Below are 13177 nucleotides of genomic sequence, written 5' to 3'. Positions count from 1 at the left end.
GGGTAATAATAACCAACGTACTTGCAAAACTATGGTGTCAAAGTACTACAGAGTAGTTGCGATGGTGGCGGCCTGTGTGGCCGTGCGGTTCTAGGCGCTTCAGTCTGGAACCGCGTGACCGCTACGGTCGCAAGTTCGAATCCTGCCTCAGGCATGGATGTTTAAGATGTCCTTAGGTTAGTTAGGTTTAAGTAGTTCTAATTTCTAGGGGACTGATGACCATAGATGTTAAGTCCCATAGTGCTCAGAGCCATTTCAGCCATTTTTTGAGTTGCGATGGTAAGATGTGTCACATGGTGTCAACTGCCTTGAGTTACTAGAATGGTACGAATGAAGTGTAATACGATACAGCGGTGCATGCTGCCAACAATTATTGGTTTATGCATTTCACTGCTAAAGATAAGATGCATCAGTTCGCTGTTACTAGTACCCGGTGTATATTTCCAGCACTTCTACATCTACATTTACATTCATACTCCGCAAGCCATCCAACGGTGTCTGACGGAGGGCACTTTACGTGACACTGTCATTACCTCCCTTTTCTGTTCCAGTCGCGTATGGTTTGCGGGAAGAACGACTGTCTGAAAGCCTCCGCGCGCGCTCGAATCTCTCTAATTTTACATTCGTGATCTCCACGGGAGTTATAAGTAGGGGGAAGCAGTATATTCGATACCTCATCCAGAAACGCACCATCTCGAAACCTGGCGAGCAAGCTACACCGCGATGCAGAGCGCCTCTCTTGCAGAGTCTGCCACTTGAGTTTGCTAAACATCTCCGTAACTCTATCACGGTTACCAAATAACCCTGTGACGAAACGCGCCGCTCTTCTTTGGATCTTCTCTATCTCCTCCGTCAACCCGATCTGGTACGAATCCCACACTGATGAGCAATACTCAAGTATAGGTCGAACGAGTGTTTTGTAAGCCATCTCCTTTGTTGATGGACTACATTTTCTAAGGACTCTCCCAATGAATCTCAACCTGGTACCCGCCTTACCAACAATTAATTTTATATGATCATTCCATTTCAAATCGTTCCGCACGCATACTCCCAGATATTTAACAGAAGTAACTGCTACCAGTGTTTGTTCCGCTATCATATAATCATACAATAAAGGATCCTTCTTTCTATGTATTCGCAATACATTACATTTGTCTATGTTAAGGGTCAGTTGCCACTCCCTACACCAAGTGCCTATCCGCTGCAGATCTTCCTGCATTTCGCTACAATTTTCTAATGCTGCAACTTCTATGTACACTACAGCAACATCCGCGAAAAGCCGCATGGAACTTCCGACACTATCTACTAGGTCATTTATATATATCGTGAAAAGCAATGGTCCCATAACACTCCCCTGTGGCACGCCAGAGGTTACTTTACCGTCTGTAGACGTCTCTCCATTGATAACAACATGCTGTGTTCTGTTTGCTAAATACTCTTCAATCCAGCCACACAGCTGGTCTTATATTCCGTAAGCTCCTACTTTGTTTATCAGGCGACAGTGCGGAACTGTATCGAACGCCTTCCGGAAGTCTAGGTTCAAATGGTTCAAATGGCTCTGAGCACTATGGGACTCAACTGCTGTGGTCATCAGTCCCCTAGAACTTATAACTACTTAAACCTAACTAACCTAAGGACATCACACACATCCATGCCCGAGGCAGGATTCGAACTTGCGACCGTAGCAGTCGCACGGTTCCGGGCTGCGCCCCTAGAACCGCGAGACCACCGCGGCCGGCGGAAGTCTAGGAAAATAGCATCTACCTGGGAGCCTGTATCTAATAATTTCTGGGTCTCATGAACAAATAAAGCGAATTGGGTCTCACACGATCGCTGTTTCCGGAATCCATGTTGATTCCTACAGAGTAGATTCTGGGTATCCAAAAACGACATGATACTCGAGCAAAAAACATGTTCTAAAATTCTACAACAGATCGACGTCAGAGATATAGGTCTATAGTTTTGCGCATCTGCTCGACGACCCTTTTTGAAGACTGGGACTACCTGTGCTCTTTTCCAATCATTTGGAACCTTCCGCTCCTCTAGAGACTTGCGGTACACGGCTGTTAGAAGGGGGCCAAGTTCTTTCGCGTACTCTGTGTAGAATCGAATTGGTATTCCGTCAAGTCCAGTGGACTTTCGTCTGTTGAGTGATTTCAGTTGCTTTTCTATTCCTTGGACACTTATTTCGATGTCAGCCATTTTTTCATTTGCGCGAGGATTTAGAGAAGGAACTGCAGTGCGGTATTCCTCTGTGAAACAGCTTTGGAAAAAGGTGTTTAGTATTTCAGCTTTACGCGTGTCATCCTCTGTTTCAAAGCCATCATCATACCGGAGTGTCTGGATATGCTATTACGAGCCACTTACTGATTTAACGTAAGACCAGAACTTCCTAGGATTTTCTGTCAAGTCGGTACATAGAATTTTACTTTCGAATTCACTGAACGCTTCACGCATAGCCCTCCTTACGCTAACTTTGACATCGTTTAGGTTCTGTTTGTCTGAGAGGTTTTGGCTGCGTTTAAACTTGAAGTGAAGCTCTCTTTGCTTCCGCAGTAGTTTCCTAACTTTGTTGTTGTACCACGGTGGGTTTTTCCCGTCCCTCACAGTTTTACCCCGCACGTACCTGTCTAAAACGCATTTTACAATTGCCTTAAACTTTTTCCATAAACACTCAACATTGTCAGTGTCGGAACAGAAATTTTCGTTTTGATCTGTTAGGTAGTCTGAAATATGCCTTCTATTACTCTTGCTAAACAGATAAACCTTCCTCCCTTTTTTTATATTCCTGTTAACTTCCATATTCAGGGATGCTGCAACGGCCTTATGATCACTGATTCCCTGTTCTGCACTTACAGAGTCGAAAAGTTCGGGTCTGTTTGTTATGAGTAGGTCCAAGATGTTATCTCCACGAGTCGGTTCTCTGTTTAATTGCTCGAGGTAATTTTCAGATACTACACTCAGTATAATGTCACTCGATGCTCTGTTCCTACCACCCGTCCTAAACATCTGAGTATCCCAGTCTATATCTGGTAAATTGAAATCTCCACCTAAGACTATAATATGCTGAGAAAATTTATGTGAAATGTATTCCAAATTTTCTCGCAGCTGTTCTGCCACTAATGCTGCTGAGTCGGTCGGTCGGTAAAAGGAGCCAATTATTAACCTAGCTCGGTTGTTGAGTGTAACCTCCACCCATAATATTTCGCAGGAACTATCCACTTCTACTTCACTACAGTTAATGTGCAAAGGTTTGAAGTACGGGGTGTTCAAAAAGTCTCTCTGCAGTGTCGTATGATTGTTACCCGCGCGAGCCGTATGCCGCAGTGAATTTTACTTACAAATTTTCACATTAAATGTAGAAAGTGTCCCCCCTGTTGTTCAATATACAATTCAATTCGTCTAACGATGTTTCCAAACACAAGCTGTAACATTTCTTTTGTGACAGAAGCAGTGAAAGTGGATATTGCAGTTTTCAGTTCATCGATGGATTTTGGACGGTTTTTATAGACAGTTGCTTTCGCTGCACCCCAGAAGAAAAAGTCAGATGATTTTAGGTCAGGCGATCGTGGAGACCAAAGTTCCTGTGAAATTATGCGATCACCAGAAACATCAGCAAGCAGTGACACTGAAACGCGAGCTGTATGCGCGGTTGCACCATCCTGTTGAAAATAACCGTTCAGTATTTCACTCAACGCAAGTTCTCCTATGAGTGGGTACAGAATATCACCTCAGTATCGTTGTGTGTAAATTGATTCGTTGAAAAATATGGGACCCACAATTTTACGGCTCGCGCGGCTAACAATCATACAGCACTGCGGAGAAGACTTTTTGAACACCCCATATTTTGTTTTCAGGAAAGTTAAACACTGAAATGAGTGCACCTGGAGCTTGGAAATAGAAAAGAATTCTTAAAACTACAAAGGTATGTGGGAAAGTGAAGCTAAAACATAGCGAAAAGGGCGATAATTATAGATACACTGTTTGCGAAACCACTGTAACAGTAATTTCCTAATTTAGTGTGAGTTTTGCGTATATATTGTATTTATTGACATAAAATAGTGGATCAGTAGCATGGAGAATAGACTGTCTAGTATCTATTGCTATCTCCTGCTTTTTGAGTTTCTATCTCCCGATTTCAAGACCGTTGCATGTGGCAACACTCACATGACTCGTGGAGGAATAACAACCACAACCCAGCTTGTGAGTAATCCACACGTCTACAGACGACAACCAGCAATGCGCATTCTAGGTAACCTAGATTTACACGATCACAGAAAAAGTAGGAGTCCTCTGTCAAAATTCTACCCAAAACTTATACATTTCTTGAAACCTGGAACATAAACGCCCTGATCCAACTAGGAAAACTGCACAGCGGACATTGGAGATCGGTAAAAAAAAGATAATGATAGTTGCCTTGCAGGAAACACGCGTAACAGACGAAGGCACAATAGATTACGGAAACTACCGTATTTTTAAGAGCAAGAGCGAAAAATGAGTTGCCAGGAGTGTCCTACTTCTGGGTATGGCCTTCATGGTACACAAGAACATAATCAATGCAATCAGAGAAGTCACCCCCATAAACAACAGACTATTGACAACGCATCTGCTGTGCGCAAACAAGAAATACTCAATGATGAAAGTACACGCCACCATGAATGGAGACAACAAAAAAGGCCCCAAATCAACAGAGAAATTCTGGACCACATGAGAGAGAATGATAACCAAGATCCCAAAGATGCCATAAAAATGTTACTTGGTGATTTCGGCACCAAATCGACAGGAAAAATGTCACCAGAGAACAGCAGGAAAATACCCCTCGCACAAATATACGAACAAAAATAGCACGAGAGTCACCGAATTATGCCAGGAGAACAGGCTGAAGATTATGTCAATCACCCTCAGGAAATACCTGCGGAAACAGAAAATATGGAGATCACCTATACAACAAATGGGAGAATTTCCAACAGACTATGTAACCCTTTCCTACCAACTCCAGACAAAGTCCCACGACATTCGAGTTCGCGAAGGTGTGAACATTTATTCGGACCACTATCAAACTCGAATCAAAATCAAATTTACAACGAATAAAATCCATCAGAAGAGAACACACATAGAGAAGTTTGTCATGAAAAGGATCATAGAATCCAATATAAAGCTGGAATGGGAAAGACAACAAGAAATCACATAGGAACAATTCCATAAAAGACCACACAAAAAGCAAAAGAACAGTAGTGGGACAAAGAGAGTGCGAGCACATTTTGTTAGTGGAGGTTGCCTACACCAGGGTCAGGTATGCACTCAGGGGCAAACCTATTGTTCTCCTTTGATTGACAGGTACTTAACCTATTGTTCTCCTAAAAGGATCCTTTCTTTTGTTTGACAGGTCTTTAACCTATTGTTCCCCCATGCCCTTCCCCTCCCCTCCCCCAGCAACAAAAAACCTCCAACCCATCCCATCCACCTCACTGCTACAGGTACACTATCAGGTCTGATTTATTGCAATATCCCCTGTCACTCTTATCAATCTGATTGACTATTTATTTAAATTGATCAATTAATTAACCTCTACCTCTCTGGTGAACACCGTCCCACCCCACCATCCCTCCTGGAAATTGGCGGGAAAAAGACTCAGTTGATTGGTCATTAGGAGGGAATCCGATTGCAGTGTATGGAATATTGTTTAAACAATTTATACAATGTATAGAATATTGTTTAATTATTTATAGCAGTGCATGGGGTATAGTTTAGTTATTAAGTTAAAGAAGTTGCCAGAAGTTGGTTGCAGTGAATGGATTATTGTTTAAACAATTTAGACAAGGTGTGGAATAACGTTTATCTAAATAACTTATGGGGATTCAATGCAGTGTATAGAATACAGTTTATTTAGTTGAAGAATTTTTCAGAAAATCTATACTGCCCTGTCCCCACCACCCCATTGCCCCTTCTTCCCCCCCACCTCTCCCCCTCCCCTCACCCGTTCCCCTCCTCTGCGGCTGCTCTGTATTGGAGAGGAAGGATTTCACAAATGAAAATTCAAGGGTATGTTTTTTATTTATAAAAAGATCAGTTGCAGGGGATGGATTTCTATTGCTGTTTGGAAAAATACATGTCTTGTAAGAAGTAATTAAATTGATCGCTTTCCTTTTTTATTCCAATCATGCAAGGAATACTATCATGAAACACACATAACATGTAATTACACAGTTAAAAATCTTTCGATCGTTAAGCATGCTCCGCAGCCATCCCTCGTCCAATGCACCGCACAGGAATCCACCGCACACACTCATAAAGTGACGACACAGCCGTCAGCTGTCGAACCACGGACAGGGGTCAGTTCGGATCCCGCAAGGATGAGATGGCGACATCTCTTTCATATATGACACCTGAGAAGTACCTGTCGAAATACGTATTGAGCTAGGCACCATTGGTGGCGCGATGATGTGTAGCTGTGTGTCCAGAGATAAGAGAGATGTTTGCATAGCGGATTACCCTCAGCGAGATGTTTGCATACTGGCTCACACTCGCAGGCACAGCTAAAAAGTTGTCAGTGTTATACTGATGTCACCTGTCTATGTAAATAAGAGCCAAGCCTTCCTCTCAGAAATCTTAAAGTGTCGCAGAAATAGTTAATGGTCGCTTTTGTAGGAGCTTTTGTGATGTCTCAGCTTGTGTGCATGAAAATTCTTGTCCTAACAGGACCTGTTTACGAAAATAGCCCAGAATTACGCCGATTGCATTCTTCCTGATGGTCCTAACAAGACATCACATGTTCCCTTCCTGGAAATCGAAGTCCTGCTCTCGACATACATATCAGAAACGTTAAACGTTCTCACCGCTAAAAGCCTTCATCGTGTCTGTGCACACTCGCGAAAACACCGTTAATCATAAAAGCATTCTTGTTGTTTGAAAAGAGAGCACTGTCTAAGCACACACGGGGAAATCAGAATAATTATGCAAACAGAATTCGAAGTACTGTCCTACAGAAGAGAAAAATGATGGGAATTTTCGATGTACTACGAGGTGCATTCAAGTTCTAAGGCCTCCGATTTTTTTTCTAATTAACTACTCACCCGAAATCGATGAAACTGGCGTTACTTCTCGACGTAATCGCCTTGCAGACGTACACATTTTTTACAACGCTGACGTCATGATTCTATGGCATCGGCGAAGGCTTCTTTAGGAGTCTGTTTTGACCACTGGAAAATCACTGAGGCAATAGCAGCATGGCTGGTGAATGTGCTGCCATGGAGTGTGTCTTTCCTTGTTGGAAAAAGCCAAAAGTCACTAGGAGCCAGGTCAGGTGAGTAGGGAGCATGAAGAATCACTTCAAAGTTGTCATCACGAAGAAACTGTTGCGTAACGTTAGCTCGATGTGTGTGTGCGTTGTCTTGGTGAAACAGCACACGCGCAGCCCTTCCCGGACGGTTTTGTTGCAGTGCAGGAAGGAATCTGTTCTGCAAAACATTTTCGTAGGATGCACCTGTTACCGTAGTGCCCTTTGGAACGCAATGGGTAAGGATTACGCCCTCGCTGTCCCAGAACATGGGCACCATCATTTTTTCAGCACTGGCGGTTACCTGAAATTTTTTTGGTAGCGGTGAATCTGTGTGCTTCCATTAAACTGACTGTCGCTTTGTTTCTAGATTGAAAAATGGCATCCACGTCTCATCCATTGTCACAACCGACGAAAAGAAAGTCCCATTCATGCTGTCGTTGCGCGTCAACATTGCTTGGCAACATGCCACACGGGCAGCCATGTGGTCGTCCGTCAGCATTTGTGGCACACACCTGGATGACACTTTTCGCATTTTCAGGTCATCATGCAGGATTGTGTGCACAGAACCCACTGAAATACTAACTCTGAAGGCGATCTGTTCAACAGTCATTCGGCGATCCCCCAAAACAATTCTCTCCACTTTATCGATCATGTCGTTAGACCGGCTTGTGCGAGCCCGAGGTTGTTTCGGTTTGTTGTCACACGATGTTCTGCCTACATTAAACTGTCGCACCCACGAACGCACTTTCGACACATCTATAACTCCATCACCACATGCCTCCTTCAACTGTCGATGAATTTCAATTGGTTTCACACCACGCAAATTCAGAAAACGAATGATTGCACACTGTTCAAGTAAGGAAAACGTCGCCATTTTAAGTATTTAAAACAGTTCTCATTCTCGCCGCTGGCGGTAAAATTCCATCTGCCGTACGGTGCTGCCATCTCTGGGACCTATTGACAATGAAATACTCGTCATATTAAAACATCTCAAATTTTCATAGAGTATATACTCGACACAAGCGGTTCTGAAGGGAACTCAACACAAACTTGGTATTAGTTCACAATTCACGAGTCCGGGGGTGCTGCGAGTCAAGTCATCATAAGCCACCAGCTTTCTCGGACTCTCTGAACTCGTCTACAAAGGATGGACAAGCTCCATCCAGCTCGGTACAAATCCATCCTCTGAGATGCTGTTTCTGGCCCCAACCTGCTTGCTTGCTACTGTGCTTTCACCTCCAGACTCACAAGAATATTGGGAACCAGGCACATATTTATCAGTGTAAGTACAATTAAATATTAGGACTACTGCCGCAGTCTGATACCGAGAAATGTCCTGGAAATGTCTCCTCTTGACAGCAGTGGTTCTGGAACGAATCTCATATCGATAACGCACATAAGTTTCTATGTAAAAAAATCTTTCATTACAGTTACAGCTATCAATGTGCTGAATCTATACCTCCCTCATGAGTGGAAACACAGTAGTGACTATCAGACACTCATACATACACCGTGTTGACAGCTGTACAAAGACTGGATCAATTCCCCTTAGCACGAAGGCGTCACTGTTCCTGGCTCCACCTGCTTGCTAGATTGCTTGCTTTCTATATCCATCTCCAGACTCTGGGATTACAAGAACACGCATATTTTCACATGGATTGCCAGAATATTATACCATTTACGCAATACTTCTCGATATCAAGCATATAGAAATATCTTTTGCAAAGCAGTATCGCTTTCATAGTGTAATACTGTTTATTTCTCTAGAAACCGGAAACTTTAGCGAGCTGCAGCGTGCTGTAAACCACTGAGTAACTAAAACCTTATCCCGTCTGTGAAGACCTTTACGTGAAAACTCGAAAAAATAGAGGAGACTGATTTTTTCACTGACGAATACCGATGTCAGTCATGTAACAGATTCCAAATCATCGCCGGCCGAAGTGACCGTGCGGTTCTAGGCGCTGCAGTCTGGAACCGTGAGACCACTACGGTCGCAGGTTCGAATCCTGCCTCGGGCATGGATGTGTGTGATGTCCTTCGGTCAGTTAGGTTTAACTAGTTCTAAATTCTAAGGAACTAATGACCTCAGAAGATGAGTCCTATAGTGCTCAGAGCCATTTGAACCATTCCAAATCATCCTAATAATTTACAAAGTCAACTAAGGTGTTTCTCATGACTAGAGAACCAGCAAACGTGTCTTCTCCCATCTTTCAAATGTTCAAATGTGTGTGAAATCTAATGGGACTTAACTGCTAGATTGCTTGCTTTCGTCGGCCGCGGTGGTCTAGCGGTTCTAGACGCGCAGTCCGGAACCGCGCGACTGCTACGGTCGCAGGTTCGAATCCTGCCTCAGGCATGAATGTGTGTGGTGTCCTTAGGTTAGTTAGGTTTAATTAGTTCTAAGTTCTAGGCGACTGATGACCTCAGATGTTAAGTCGCATAGTGCTCAGAGCCATTTGAACCATTGCTTGCTTTCTATACCCATCTCCAGGCTCTGGGATTACAAGAACACATATATTTTCACATGGATTGCCAGAATATTATACCATTTACGCAATACTTCTCCATATCAAGCACACAGCAATAACACTTGCATAGCAGTATCGCTTTCATAGTGTAATACTGTTTATTTCTCTAGAAACCTGAAACTTTGGCGAGGTGCAGCGTGCTGTAAACCACTGAGTAACTAAAAACTTATCCCGTCTGTGAAGACCTTTACGTGAAAACTCAAAAAATAGAAGAAACTGTTATTTTCACTCACGAATACCGATGTCTGTGCTGTAACAGATTCCAAATCATCGTAATAATTTAAGAAGTCAACTAAGGTGTTTCTCATGTCTAGAGAACCAGCAAACGTGTCTTCTGCTAGATGCACACATTACAATCGATGTTCTCTCAACTAAATAAAGGCGGGAAGAAACGTGCATAAGCAGTTAACCGGACAATTTACATGGGAGGGAATAATGGTCCAGTGCAAACACACGTCCATATTGAAGCTTCTCAAATGTCCACGCGGAACGTCAGGCAATCATGAAAGCTGTCCAACACATACTTTTCTTTGCACATTGTTAGAACACACACACATACTTTATAAGCCTGCCGCTCAAGGCGAACCTATCACTCATCCCCTACTACTAAGTATAATACTTCGCCAATAGTTGATTGCTGACGATACGAAATAATACTGAGCGAAAATCAGCGATGGGTGGACATGTATCATAAGTTTTTCCTGCAATTGGCACCACTGTATCTTAGAAAGAGAGGCATAATCATTTTACAAGCCGCCAGATGTTCCAAAAAACACGATTGCAACGACCATGTTACTGTCTCAAGCGGTCTTGGTCCTACAGGTGCTCAAGAGTATCCATGTTAAAAGCTATACTGGCTTTATAAATCGAAGTATAGCATTATCTCCGAATGAAGTAGTTTCTCCAAATGCTGAGACACTGAATATAGATGGTGATCCCTGGAGTGTATATTATCAGACCAACAGTGCGGTTACACGTTGCTGACACTGCAACATTGTAATAAAATCACGGGATTTAGAAAGTGATTCGGCTAAGGAATGCGGTAAGAAGTCGGTATTTGCAGCTCCCTGATGTTGCCACTATATATTTCTCCAGTATTTGTAACGCATTCTGCCTCGATGTCATGTGAGAGGTTCTTCGATATATTCAGTAGGTTATAGACGATGGTTGATTTAGAAAGATCGCACACAGTAGATGCCGTGCTGATTGAGGTCGTAAGAATTGTACTCGGGCTTTTCAGATCTCTAGTGTTACGCTGACCAGTAGAAATGCTGTCTGCGATTTGGTATGTGTGTGTGTGTGTGTGTGTGTGTGTGTGTGCGTGTGTTATAGTAGCAGCAGCAGCAATAATATGATTTACACTGTGTGACGTATGGTTTTCTGTGAGAGGCAAAGGATCAAAATGTGTTAATGTCAGTTTGTAGCCTGACACAGACCTCGAAGTGTTTCCATTCAACCACATAACTGCATTGGATCCGATGGAGAATTCTTTTAATGATTACAGCCACTAGTGAATCATACTTCTGGCACTCTCGTATCTCGAAAGAGTCACCTTTTTCATACCTATCAGTTACAGTGAAATTTTAGTTAGTCCCTATGCATCTTGCAACTACCCCTCAGCCTCTGTGCTGCCATCTTGCAGCTTTGCGCATGCGATCATTCCAATTTAAGTCAGAACTGAGCAGACGACAGAGAGAGCCATATCTGCCACATTCTATAGCCCGTGTAGAAAGAGGCTAAGGTTACTTAGTGCGAAAGGAGCATGTTTTGAGCATTCGACAGAGTTGGGAACATGTTGTGATAGCTCTGCTAACAGTGTACGATGTGTAAGGTCAGCGCCAGAGGAAAGCCGCTCCTGCAACACGAGGTAGTACGGGCACAGGGGAAGGGCGTAGATGTTGCTACTGCACTGTGATGCTTCTCCAAACAACACACCAGTACTGGTGGCTGAAGCAGATCCGTGTCCCTCAAGACCCATTCACGTCCATCACCCCAACATGCTAACATCGTTATTCTGTACCACACAACAAGGAAGAATTACGAACTGTAAAAGCTCCCCTTACTTCATCCGATAGAGAACTCGAAGAGATTTTTACCTCATCTCTGTCCTCCCATATATCGAAAACAAATACTGTCTGCATGCCGGCATTGAGCGTACATTCGGCGATCCTACTAAAGAAACAGGTGTTGACCCATTGCACACGCCAGAATACACTGTCAGTTGCAAGAGAGGCTCCCTGTGTCGGTGTTTTAAACATTGTTTGTTTTCTGCTGTAACACAGTTTGAACACTGCTATACATATTGTTTTTTCCACCACAACTTCCACGTCTGTATCAGGCTCTAAACTGACATTAACACACTTTGATCCTTTGCCTCTCACAGAAAACCATACATCGCACAGTGTAAATCATGTTGTTGCTGCTGCTACTATAACACACATACACACACACACTGTATGATTTTAAATACACTCCTCGAAATTGAAATAAGAACACCGTGAATTCATTGTCCCAGGAAGGGGAAACTTTATTGACACATTCCTGGGGTCAGATACATCACATGATCACACTGACAGAACCACAGGCACATAGACACAGGCAACAGAGCATGCATAATGTCGGCACTAGTACAGTGTATATCCACCTATCGCAGCAATGCAGGCTGCTATTCTCCCATAGAGACGATCGTAGAGATGCTGGATGTAGTCCTGTGGAACGGCTTGCCATGCCATTTCCACCTGGCGCCTCAGTTGGACCAGCGTTCGTGCTGGACGTGCAGACCGCGTGAGACGACGCTTCATCCAGTCCCAAACATGCTCAATGGGGGACAGATCCGGAGATCTTGCTGGCCAGGGTAGTTGACTTACACCTTCTAGAGCACGTTGGGTGGCACGGGATACATGCGGACGTGCATTGTCCTGTTGGAACAGCAAGTTCCCTTGCCGGTCTAGGAATGGTAGAACGATGGGTTCGATGACGGTTTGGATGTACCGTGCACTATTCAGTGTCCCCTCGACGATCACCAGAGGTGTACGGCCAGTGTAGGAGATCGCTCCACACACCATGATGCCGGGTGTTGGCCCTGTGTGCCTCGGTCGTATGCAGTCCTGATTGTGGCGCTCACCTGCACGGCGCCAAACACGCATACGACCATCATTGGCACCAAGGCAGAAGCGACTCTCATCGCTGAAGACGACACGTCTCCATTCGTCCCTCCATTCACGCCAGTCGCGACACCACTGGAAGCGGGCTGCACGATGTTGGGGCGTGAGCGGAAGACGGCCTAACGGTGTGCGGGACCGTAGCCCAGCTTCATGGAGACTGTTGCGAATGGTCCTCGCCGATACCCCAGGAGCAAGTGTCCCTAATT

Source organism: Schistocerca gregaria, chromosome 6 (assembly GCF_023897955.1).
Source record: "Schistocerca gregaria isolate iqSchGreg1 chromosome 6, iqSchGreg1.2, whole genome shotgun sequence".
NCBI classification, from domain to species: domain Eukaryota; kingdom Metazoa; phylum Arthropoda; class Insecta; order Orthoptera; family Acrididae; genus Schistocerca; species Schistocerca gregaria.
This window is presented reverse-complemented; position numbering follows the sequence as displayed.